General features: G+C 46.5%; 4 non-coding genes across 4 annotated transcripts; all 4 read right to left on the reverse strand.

Annotated features, from left to right (window-relative positions):
* Positions 1 to 478: 478 nt before the first annotated feature.
* On the reverse strand, positions 479 to 550 carry TRNAW-CCA (transfer RNA tryptophan (anticodon CCA)). The gene has a single exon. It is a non-coding gene; the product is annotated as a tRNA-Trp (tRNA).
* Positions 551 to 863: 313 nt separating this feature from the next.
* On the reverse strand, positions 864 to 937 carry TRNAN-GUU (transfer RNA asparagine (anticodon GUU)). Its single transcript has one exon. It is a non-coding gene; the product is annotated as a tRNA-Asn (tRNA).
* Positions 938 to 2,727: 1,790 nt separating this feature from the next.
* Positions 2,728 to 2,799, reverse strand: TRNAW-CCA (transfer RNA tryptophan (anticodon CCA)). Its single transcript has one exon. It is a non-coding gene; the product is annotated as a tRNA-Trp (tRNA).
* A 313-nt stretch (positions 2,800 to 3,112) lies between these two features.
* On the reverse strand, positions 3,113 to 3,186 carry TRNAN-GUU (transfer RNA asparagine (anticodon GUU)). Its single transcript has one exon. It is a non-coding gene; the product is annotated as a tRNA-Asn (tRNA).
* Between the last annotated feature and the right edge of the window lie 9,356 nt (positions 3,187 to 12,542).

Here is a 12,542-nt window from a genome sequence, read left to right on the forward strand (position 1 = left end):
CACCAGACCGGTACCTGAACTCACAAACCCAAACTGCAAAGTGATGCCCATTGCCACTAGACTGCCGACCCCCTTTCGGGGCCCCAACATATATCCTTTAGTCACACCTAGAGTTCCCAGGACAGTGCAGCATTCAGCGATTACACGAAAATATTGACAGCGCTAGGAGGCCATGCAAATGGCAGAGGTATGCTTTACAAAGCCCACGAAGCGTGCACAAAACAGCACATCAGTCAGGCCCACTTGAAGAGATGGTAAAGAGGAAATACTTCTGCTGCATCCAGTAAAACATAGAGATTGGCCTGCTTTAAAGGTTGACCATGTCCTTCATGGGTGTCTGTCAATATGATACTTCCCTGCTGCAAAGCTTACATTCGAAACGCCAGAACAACTAGGCCCAGAGCACAAAGATGCAGTCAGGTTGAAATAACGAGATACTGAAGAGCAATTTTGTATTTCAGAGTGGGAAAAGGAAGTATGACCCCGACGTGATTTAAACACACAATCTTCTGATCTGGAGTCAGACGCGCTACCATTGCGCCACAAGGTCCTTGCGGCAGTCCACCTGGTGTGTCTGATGACAGAATAAAGGTAGGAGACGTACATGGACCTGCAGAGCCTCATTGCTTCTTTAAGTAGACTGGCTAGGATAGATTCCTTCTGTGCATCAGTACACGCTGCAGCCAAACCCTTCCCATGAAGTCTTGATGTTTATGAATTGAATGGCAAGTTTTGAAAAACTAAAGCAAGCGAGAAGAATTGCTTACAGTTTATTGTATTTTTTGGACATCAGCAGACGAGACCTGCGAGAGGTAAACAGAAGTTCATAGTTGGTCATGCTGAATTTTTGAGCCAAAATGCATCGTCCCTGGGTGGGCTTGAACCACCAACCTTTCGGTTAACAGCCGAACGCGCTAACCGATTGCGCCACAGAGACTCATGCAGTGCTTACACTGGGGCCTGATTGGTGTGCTGTTTGCTTATGCTTCCCAGGCAACCTGAAAATATTTCTAAAATAGCTCTATTTCCCACAGCAAATCAGGGTATCAAGCACTTCCCTACCTCCCCTAATCCACAAACACAGGGGATTTAGTAGAGGACAGAGCCCATCAACAGTGCACCAAATGTCCTCTGTATAGGCATAACTTGCTATGAGGAGAAAGCCACAGTTGCGCACTTGTGTTAAAAGGGGACAGTAGGCTGAACCCAGAGAACACAGGTGAAATGACTCAGGTTTACTGAGTGGAACACTCTGTGTCTTTGTGCCAAAAACAGCAGCGTCTTTTCAGTTAACAGCCGAACGCGCTAACCAATTGTGCCACAGAGACTCACTGGCATGTGTGTTCTGCCTTTGGCCTGATTGCATTGCTATTTTTTTCTGATTGGCAGAAAACCTGAACTTTTTTCTGAAAAAGGCATGCCTCTCTTAGCACTGCAGTGCATTAGACTGCTCCCTTGCTTCCCTGAGTCCCCAAATACACAACCACCTTGGGCGCAATAGAAGACACATTCCAGCAGATTTAGTAAGAGTGCACCAAGGTTTCTATATGTAGGTACCTTGCTGAGAAGCAAGACCTGCAGTTGCATTCTTCTGTTAAAAGAGGGCAGCAGAGTGCACCAAGAGAACTTGGGGGAAGTAGCTTATGTTAACTACTTGCCATGATCTTTATAGATCCCTCTGTTTGACTGGGTGAATTCTAATTTCTGGGGTAGAGTAAGCAATTTTTGGATCTAGATGCTGTGCGCAACAGGAATGCTATATACTGCACTGTACTGCTACTGAAAAGTTACCAATTTTACAGGATGTTCAGGTAAGCTTTGTTTCAGAAAACAACTTGCTAGAGGCCCTAGGACAGATTACTGGGACAAAGGAAGAGGGTTTGGGGATTAGCACATCTCCTATGAAAGGTACAGTCACGCCCGAGACAACTCTGAGTGCCTCCTCAAATTCTAAGAAATGCGAACTGGGGTCCTACGCCTTTTATTGCCAGTGGTTCTTTGTGTTTCAGACAAATGTGCACGCCTCCCAGAGCCCCATGCAATGCACTTAGGGAAATGGGGGAAGGTGCTGTGCAACCCTCTCGCTGACAATGTCTCTCTTGTCTATAATGTATCTATGAGAGAGAGCGAAATAGGCAATGCGAGAGTGAAAAAGTAAAATGGAAATGTGTCTACTGAGACCAGTATAAGGGGAAATCCTCACAATCCAGGACCGACAGTTGATTGGGAGGGCGCTTACAGTTTTCTGACACCAGAGCGGTACCTGAACTCACAAACCCAAACTACAAAGTGATGGGCATTGCCACTAGACTGCCGACCCCCTTTCGGGGCCCCAGCATATATCCTTTAGTCACACCTAGAGTTCCCAGGACAGTGCAGCATTCAGCGATTACACGAAAATATTGACAGCGCTAGGAGGCCATGCAAATGGCAGAGGTATGCTTTACAAAGCCCACGTAGCGTGCACAAAACAGCACATCAGTCAGGCCCACTTGAAGAGATGGTAAAGAGGAAATACTTCTGCTGCATCCAGTAAAACATAGAGATTGGCCTGCTTTAAAGGTTGACCATGTCCTTCATGGGTGTCTGTCAATATGATACTTCCCTGCTGCAAAGCTTACATTCGAAACGCCAGAACAACTAGGCCCAGAGCACAAAGATGCAGTCAGGTTGAAATAACGAGATACTGAAGAGCAATTTTGTATTTCAGAGTGGGAAAAGGAAGTATGACCCCGACGTGATTTGAACACACAACCTTCTGATCTGGAGTCAGACGCGCTACCATTGCGCCACGAGGTCCTTGCAGCAGTCCACCTGGTGTGTCTGATGACAGAATAAAGGTAGGAGACGTACATGGACCTGCAGAGCCTCATTGCTTCTTTAAGTAGACTGGCTAGGATAGATTCCTTCTGTGCATCAGTACACGCTGCAGCCAAACCCTTCCCATGAAGTCTTGATGTTTATGAATTGAATGGCAAGTTTTGAAAAACTAAAGCAAGCGAGAAGAATTGCTTACAGTTTATTGGATTTTTTGGACGTCAGCAGACGAGACCTGCGAGAGGTAAACAGAAATTCATAGTTGGTCATGCTGAATTTTTGAGCCAAAATGCATCGTCCCTGGGTGGGCTTGAACCACCAACCTTTCGGTTAACAGCCGAACGCGCTAACCGATTGCGCCACAGAGACTCATGCAGTGCTTACACTGGGGCCTGATTGGTGTGCTGTTTGCTTATGCTTTCCAGGCAACCTGAAAATATTTCTAAAATAGCTCTATTTTCCACAGCAAATCAGGGTATCAAGCACTTCCCTACCTCCCCTAATCCACAAACACAGGGGATTTAGTAGAGGACAGAGCCCATCAACAGTGCACCAAATGTCCTCTGTATAGGCATAACTTGCTATGAGGAGAAAGCCACAGTTGCGCACTTGTGTTAAAAGGGGACAGTAGGCTGAACCCAGAGAACACAGGTGAAATGACTCAGGTTTACTGAGTGGAACACTCTGTGTCTTTGTGTCAAAAACAGCAGCGTCTTTTCGGTTAACAGCCGAACGCGCTAACCAATTGCGCCACAGAGACTCACTGGCATGTGTGTTCTGCCTTTGGCCTGATTGCATTGCTATTTTTTTCTGATTGGCAGAAAACCTGAACTTTTTTCTGAAAAAGGCATGCCTCTCTTAGCACTGCAGTGCATTAGACTGCTCCCTGTGGGATGTATTTACCCATGCATTCGAGCCCTACCTCAAAACTGTGCAGTACTGACATGGAAAACATCATGATGGCCAGAGCTTCCCAGAAAATGCACAGGGAAGTGCATGAAGAATAGGCTGCCACCCATTTTTGCCGATGTTATGGGCACAGAAGGACACTGCCTAAAACCACCATTGGACTACCCACACAGTAGTCTGAAACCATTGGGAATGGCAATGCTGATTGCCAAAAGCAAACCCATAACTGTGGAGAATTCATTTTCTTAAATCCCAAAAAGGGGTGCAGTACCAGTACTCACCACTATCCAAAAGCCGGCATTTTAAAACAACACCAGATTTTACTTTTTGCAAAACTGAATAAATGAACCCAAAACAGGCCAAAGAAAGACTTACTGAGAGGTGGATACAATCTAAAGTTATATTCTGAAGTGACTTGAAGGTTTATAACAAGACTGGCTGCGCTGTGGATTTCAGCAGTTTAAGTAAATTTGGACTGAAAGACACTAAAAAAAATCTAAATGTTTAAATTGACTGAGTGACCTACTTTTGAGTGTCACATAGGTTGCAATTGTTTAAATGTCATAGTTTTAAACTTAGAATCAGCATTCTAGCTGCATATGTAAAAATGTTTAGTTTTATTTGAATGCAGGAACTGGGGAACAAAAAGTGACATTTTATCTGAAACTTGGCTTAAGGAACTGAATTCTGCCTGGCAACTACCCCCATCAGGAGTGAAACTTGAGTCACAGCTGTGTTCCCAGGCCTAGCTGCCCTTTTGCTGCTCACACCAAAAGGGATATGACACTTCCCTGATTGAATTACCTGGGCTCTGCAGGAAATTGAACAAAGCCCTGTCCTGACTCAGGCAAATGTTTTATTGGCGGGAGTCGTAAATGGAGCTTCCTCTTGGCAGAAGCTGGGAGGGGCAGGGTCTCTGAGCTTGGCAGAAACTGGAAAGACTGGTTTCTGTACCATGTGACCTGAAAAGACACACCTCTATAGCCAGAATATGGTTTTAGAAAAAGATGAATAACTCATAGTACGGACTTGTGAAAATTATTTAAATTATACCATAATTCTTGTGATTTTTCTGCCCACATTTTAAGAGGTTTTTCGAACCGGTGGCATGTTCAGGGGGGTTTTAGCGGAAAAGAGGATATTACTCAAAATGTGTGCATGTGAAAAATCAGACACTTCATCAACTAATGTCCATACTCCTTGCGCACATGTGTGTAAATTTGGGTCAATGTCCTGAATTGCAAAATCAGTTAAAAAGTGAAATATGTGCCATTTCTGAATGCAAGCCCCCAGGAAGAGCAGAGTTTGAACAGGGTATACCTCCTGTAATGCATGATGGGTGAAGATGATTTTAAAACAACATGTACCTCTGCAAATATGTATTTGGGTTCAAATCTAGATTTGTGTGTAAGTTGACAGGAGGAGTGGACTTTCTGCAGGCTGTAAAATGACATCACTCTGACACAATTTAGCTCCCCCAATCAAATGAGAAATGGAAGTTTGACCAATTAGAAGCTGAGAGAGAGGTAGGGTCAGTGATGCTAGAACACACCCACATTCTAAACACATAAAAGCAGACAGACAGGACAGATAGAGACTTTCCAATCCATTTGCAGCTGGAAGCTCTGCCGGGAAAATCCATACTTTACCTCCATCAATCTCCAGAGAAAGCTGTGCAGAAAGATCCAGACTTTAAATCCCTCAATCTTCAGAATCCAGAGAGAGAGCAGACCCAGATCACTGTGAAGTGCAGAGACCAGAGTCCTGTCTAAAACCTGACCAGATCCATGGCGAGGCCCATTTCACTCAAGAATATAGTGTGAGTACCTAGAAAACTGTGCAGAACCAATCTCTTAGTTAAAATAATATAATTCAAATCTATTTTAATCTAAGTAGAACTGTCTCCTAACTGTCACCTGTCATTTTCTAGTTGCAAGCTGCACTTGTCTTTTTGAACTTTAAAATTTCAAATCTGAAAAACGACCTTTATTTAATCGCTCATATCTCCGCAACCGTTTGTGCTAGAGACTTGCAGTAACTTTCCCCTGAAAGCTGAGAATCGTGGCTTTCCTACGAACCTAGAACCGCATATAGTTTTGCCGTAATCGTGAAAAACGCACTCGCGAAGTTTGCCGCGATTTGCAAATTTCTCCACGTGTGAAAACAGAAGCTTCTTGCTTTCAGTTGCTAAAAATTCGTTTAACCTGCTAGTTACACCCTAGATCCTTGCTAAAGTGAGCCTGGACTAATATTAACTAGATACCACTCACCCTGAACTTCTAGAGGGAATTAAAAGCAAATTTAGCATATTTTTCACTTAATTGCCAGCACATATAAAAGCATTTTGCCTGTGTTTTCAACGTCTGTAGTCTAAGTTGCTGGGTGAACTGAATTACGTTTGAATTGCATTTCTGAGAACTGTGTGCTTCCTTCCATTTCCTTGCATTGCATAAAAGGGGGGGGTGAATTGTCTAAGAAAGTGATTACATTGTCTTTTGCTGAAATCCTATCAAGTTATTTTCTTTACTGCATTTCATTCAACATTGCATCCCTCCGAAATCTATAAAGCATTCTCTACCACATTATTCTTCTGTCCCTATTTACCAGTGTGCTACCTTATCCATTTCATGTCAACTCCTTAGTGATTATAAAGAAGTGTGCTAGTGCCAGATTCTCCGTTGTTAATCTTTATCATATCAGATTAAGTGTGATATTCAATTATTAATTTATTATAAATTGTGATATATATATCTATATTGTTTAAAGTATCAATTAAACCTTTTAACTTGCAAAACAGAACTACTTCTTGGCTCAGTGGGGTCAGGGGGATTCCAACAGAGGGGTGTTATATAGGGGTAGTCATCCAGAACGCATGAACTGGACATAAAGATATATCAATAAGGGTTTTCATTCAGTATTCTAGACTAGGCGTTGACTTGGCTGTAGTGCTGAATTGAATCCTCTTACAAAATTGGGGGCTCCGGCCGGACGTTTGGGTTAGAATACCACTTGTGCAGCTTAATACAGCGTGCCAGCTGACCAGATACACATATCCAGTCGGATCACCACGCTGCATTACGCTGTGAAGCATTCCTCAAAAGGGACACTCCAAGAAAAGTTCTGTTCTGCAAAAATAAAATACAAACTTCTGTAAGTCAGGACAGAGACCAATCTCTAGAATGACGACCTTGGTAGATATGAAAATAGCCAGAGAGCACTTCTTACATAAACTATTTGTGAGAGGTGAATGGGCTGAGCAGGGCCAGGATGCCTGGTTGCAGGCCATCACGCGACAGGTCACTGAAACAGGGTCAGACTTATGGAGAGATCAGGGTCCATTACATGTGGCCCTGAGGGAACTATATATGGCTCCTAAGGCCAAAGATGAACACAATAAGATTGTTAGGATAGCGGCATATTTATATTTATATATGGGAGCCATACAGAATAAATGTGCTGAAGGCCCTGATCTGGCAAAAAGGCAACAGATGGCGTTAGAGAAGGCCCAATCTGATCTGGACTCTTCTGAGCAAAGGCTGCACAGGAGCCAGGAGTCAGAAAATGAGACCAGGCAGTACATCACTAAAATAAAGGAGGATATGGATGTGCTGCAAAAGGAAAAGTCAGAACAGGATACCAGATTTCTGGCCTTGCAGAAGGAACACCAAGAAGGTTTGGACTCCCTACTGCAAAGCCAGAAAAAGCTGGAGCAACAACTGGACTTCAACAGGGTATGTGCTGAGCAGGTAGTCACCCTGCAAGGCCACCTAGATAGAGTGAAGGCAGAGAGCAACAAACTAATTCTGAAAGACCTGGATACCCAGGCAGAGTTTGATCAGGAGCGCCAGAAAGCTGGTGCCTTCCAAAGGCAAAGGGACGACCTGGCAGCACAGATGCAGGCTCTCAGTCAGGAAAGAGACACCATAGGCCAGGAAGTCTGCCATTTAAAAAGGAAAATGGAAGAAAATCACCTGGCCCTCCAGGGGCTGGGTGACCTCCAAAAAGAAAACCAGAACTTGGTAGAGCACACCAGAAGGGTGGAAGATGTTCTGCCAATAAAGGAGCAGGCCGGTAGGGATGGGACTCAGGAGGTAAACCTCCTGCAGCAAAGACCGGCCCAGTTCTCCAGGACCAACCAGGAAGCACAGAGGGAAAATGAGGCCCTCTGTCAACACAATGATAGGCTCCAACAACAGGTAGCGATGCAGGAGAGACTGATAGAGTCTAGTAAGGCCTTGACTGAGGAACTGAAAGCACAAATGCAGGCTCTTGCATTGCAACAGGGAGCAGGGGCGGATAGAGATGAGGTCCGCTGGGAAAGAGAGACTCCTGACCATAACCTCAGGAGCCCTAACACCAGGGGCCTTCATCTCTCCCAGTCCCTGGACTCTACCACCCCCATGTCCCCGGGCGCACATGAGCACAGGGCCACAGGGATGGCAGATTACTATCCAGCTAAAAGTATGGGGCTCATAGGCCAGTACCACTCAGGAATGGATGGGCGGGCATCTGGGCATGGGCACCCAAGCATGGTGCAATTCAGTGGGGAACCCCGGGAGAATAGGCCCATTAAGGGCATCCTGAAAACCTCTGCCCAGTTAGGTCAGTGGAGGGGGTACCCATCAAATCCTGGCAGCAAGGAGGAATCTGAAGACTCCTCTGAACTGCGCAGGACACAGGAGACCAGGTCCCCACATTCTGCCAGCCATTCCCAGGCTCGCAGAATCCGGGAAAACCTGGAAGAACAGACGGGAACCTCTGGGAGCAGTGCCTCTGAGTCCGAGGACGAATGGACAAGGGTTACCCGAACCAAAAAGGCCAATAAGGCAAAAAGGGCCTTGCTTAAGGACCCCTTAAAGCAGATTAAGGCGATCAGGAGCGTCATCACGCCTTACCATAAGAACGCTAAGTATTCTGTTTGGGAGCACTTAGAGTTGTTTGAACAAATGATGGAGACTTTCCATTTGAAGGACAGCCAAAGCTGTATTCAATATGTAAAGTGGACCTTCTCCCCGGAATACTCCAGTTTCTTTGCGGGGCTGGAGGACCAAAATCATTTAAGATGGTCCACCTATAAGGCGGCCATCTTGAAACATTTTTCTGTTCACAGAAATCCTCAAGAGGCTCGCAAGGCAGCCTACAATTTGCAATGTGGGGAGGATCAGGCCCCACAAGAATTTGTGCAGGAGTTAAAGCGTGCTTTTGCACAGACCACAAGAAGGGTGCGCACGGATAGCAGAGAATTTATAAATACGTTTTTCCACGCCTTGCCCAAATATATCATGACCCAGCTCGTGAGGGATTTTCACGAGAAAAGATCTTTAGACTGGGTCATTGAACAGGCTACCCGGATCTATGAGGTGCAGAAACCGATACATAGCAAAAGTAATGCCCAGAAAAACCCCAAAGCCAACAGCACCCCTGCTGCTGCCAAGGTGGCAGAGGTAAAGGTCACCCCCGTTTTGGATTTGGAGATGGGGGGGCCTAAAAACCTACCTGCACCTAATAATGCTAGGCCCAGGAGGTCCTCGGTTCAGTCACAGACAGGGAGCCAAGGAGGCAGCCCCACAAATGGGGTCCCTCGCTCTCCTGATTATGTAAGTCCCCGTTACAAGGGAAATCGACCCATCCTGGGTTATGTGTGGACTCCTCCAGCCCAAGGGGGGGGATCCAGCCAAGCACCTAACCCAGGGAACTTCCCTCCCAACTTCCCACAGGAGGGCAGAAATTCTCCAAATCCTGGGCAGAACTTTTTCCCCAGGTATCCACCCAATTTCCAACCCCAAAATCATCCATCCTTCTTTCCCCAATTCCCTGAGCCCAGACAACCTAATCCGGGAGATGGGAGGCCAAGGGTGGAGGGGTACCCAAATCTTCCCAACCAGGGGTACTACCAAAGAAGGGATAGCTACCCTTCCCGGGATCAGCCCAGGGGAGAAAACAGGGCCCCGTATCAGCCTGAGCGGGTTTCCCAGTTAGAGCGCCAGGTTCAAAACATGGCGCGGGATCTGGGTCACATACTGAGGGCTCAGCAGAACCCTCAGATCAGCATGCCGGCGCAGAACGCACCCAACTCTGGACCTGGTGCTCCAGAACAATGACGGGGGCAGCACCCCGATAACTCACCGGTTCCCAGGGAGGAGGCACAAGGGGAAGGGGGGTGTAAAGCCTTGGAGGAAGCTTCCTTCCTCACTTGTAAACAGCCCCTGGAAACCCAGGAACCGGAAACAAAATCTCTTGCCCCTGAAAGTCTGCCTCCTAAGGAGCAGAGGGGGGGTAGGAGAAACGAAAGACCCAAACAGACTCAGTTTGAGGAGGAGGTACAGGTCTTCCAATTTGAGGGAGAGGGATCCTCAGAGGATCCTGGGAAAAGGATCTTCTCCTTCAGAGAGGGGGGAACTCCTCCCAAAGAAAAATGGGTCCCTAGGGATGCAAATCCAGATTGGGGAGATGTGGAGACTGAGCTACCGCCGCCCACCATCTCATCCCAGAACCAACCGCAAGAAAATCCCCTGGTTCAAACCCATCCTGGTGACTGCCTCCAAAAAGGGGGGGGCGGCCCAGAACCGGAGCCAGGGGAACCCACAATGGCTCTGATCTCCAGTTGCCAAATTTTTCTTTCAGATTCCCAAGGCTCTCCACAGAATTCTGCCCAAATCTCTTCGCTAGCGATGTCCAAAACCAGAAAATTAGCCCACCAGTTGTCCAAAAATGTGCATTATCTGTGCCCCCTTGAGGAGAAGGAGGGAAGATATTATGCCCCGGTACAAGTACAGGGGCAGGGTACAATTTTGGCACTGGTGGACACTGGATCTCAAGCTACCCTTCTGTCCAGAAGGGCCTTTGACGAACTGAATGCAGGAAGGGGAGAGAATTACCAAATTCCTCTCACCTCTCTTCCTGGGCAACTCCAGAACTTTGACGGGAAGGAAATTCCCGTCGAGGGGACGGCAGATTTGGACATTAAAATTGGGCGACACAAGTTGAAACACCCGGTCATAGTTGTGGCCCCAGAGGGCACCCCTTGTTTACTAGGGAATGACCTCCTGAGAAGGTTGTCACCCCTAATAGATTGCGTAAACAAGGTCCTCTGGACCCAGACTAGCCGACCAATAAAATTAAAACGGAGTGTCAACCATGTTAGTTTAAACGGCACCTGCCACATGGTTGAACAAAAATCTGACCAAGTAGAATTTCACTTCCAGAATAGCCAAATTCCAGACGTGACAGTAATAGCAGTAGGACAACAGACTGGTGATGGAGGGTCCTCTCTATTTCTGAAAATCAACCTTCCTTCCAGTTTAAAGTGGTATTCCACACTGGAAGGAAACACCCTGAAATTCTATACTAATCCACAATCAGAAACTCCCACTCCTACAGTCCAGAAAGATGTGAAATTCACTCAGAGCCTGGCTGATATTCAGCAAATTGGAGAGCAGTTGTTCATCCCTGTTCAGTTAAATGATGGGAAGGACTCTGTTCTCGCTCGAGTGTGTGTGAACAACGGTAAGAGCTTCATCAGCGAAGCCATGTTTCGCCAACTCCCAAAAGATCCAGCCAGTCCCACCTTCAAACTGATAGACAAATGGGAAATGGACCTGGAAGCATCTGATTCCAAACATCTCCTGCCAAGCAGGTGTATGCTCAAAATCTCCATTGGCAACAAGAGCATAGTCCACAATTGTTGGGTCGTGCGAGACGTCCCTGCCGCCTTTTACTTAGGCAGTGACATTCGCAATCGCTTTGCCATTAGTTTGGACCTAATAAACTTCAAAGCTTGGTCCCGATTAGCGGATAATCCCATGGGCTTTGATGATCCAGAAAAAGCCTTTAGGTCAGCTCAATTGCTACCTTATGCAGTTGAAATTCAGATTAAAGAGGAAGTCACCATCCCAGAAAGGACCTGACAATTCTCCCTGGAAGTGAAAGTTAAAAGGGGACAAGAGTTGAAAAACCCTGATGCTTACATACATCTAAACGCTTCTCTCCAACAGCAAGGGTTGGGGGTAAACCCAACTCCATTAGTCAACATAGAACATGACACCATTCCAATAGAGGTGGATAACAGCGAGTTAAAGAGTATTACTCTAGCCGCAGGCACCATTATTGGAATGGTGGTTGATGACCGACATTTTTCCATTGATTTAGGTAATGAACTGTTAGGACCAATCCCCAAGGACTGTTTTGACAGTGACAGTGAGGACAACACAACACCAGACAGGATTTTTACCCGGCATGGGGGGAACTTCCTGGTGTACACTTCCTGCCCCTATGGTAAGGAAGATGTGACTTGTGACTTCAGGAGGGATGAGGTGATTTTCCAGGTCCATGAGGGCTGCCTTTCCCACCTGAAGCCTCCGGTCCAAATCAGCACTCTAACCAGGGACTTCTCCACCCAGCTGGAGGAGGCCGCTGAAATAGCCAAACCAGAAGTCTTTCCAGGCTTCAGGCAGATGGTGGAAGAGAGAGTCAACCTAGCTGATGCCTGTGTGACTCTGGAACAAAAGCAAAAGTTGAAACAAGTTTTCTTGGATTTCCAAGATCTCTTTGCGGTAGACTCATATGACTGTGGTCGCACTGACATCCACACAACAACTATCCCCACGGACCCTGGCATGACCCCTGTGTTTGTGAAGCAATATCGCTTGCCTCTCGCATCAATGGAGTGACTTACGGAAATAATTAAGAACCTTGAGTCCCGGGGAATAATCCGTCCAGTCCACAGCACCTTCAATAATCCGGTGCTGGGAATATTGAAGCCAAACGGCCAGTGGAGACTCTGCGCCGACCTCAGGGAGCTCAACAAACGGGTCCAC

This window comes from Ambystoma mexicanum, chromosome 11 (assembly GCF_040938575.1).
Source record: "Ambystoma mexicanum isolate Mex_15411 chromosome 11, UKY_AmexF1_1, whole genome shotgun sequence".
NCBI classification, from domain to species: domain Eukaryota; kingdom Metazoa; phylum Chordata; class Amphibia; order Caudata; family Ambystomatidae; genus Ambystoma; species Ambystoma mexicanum.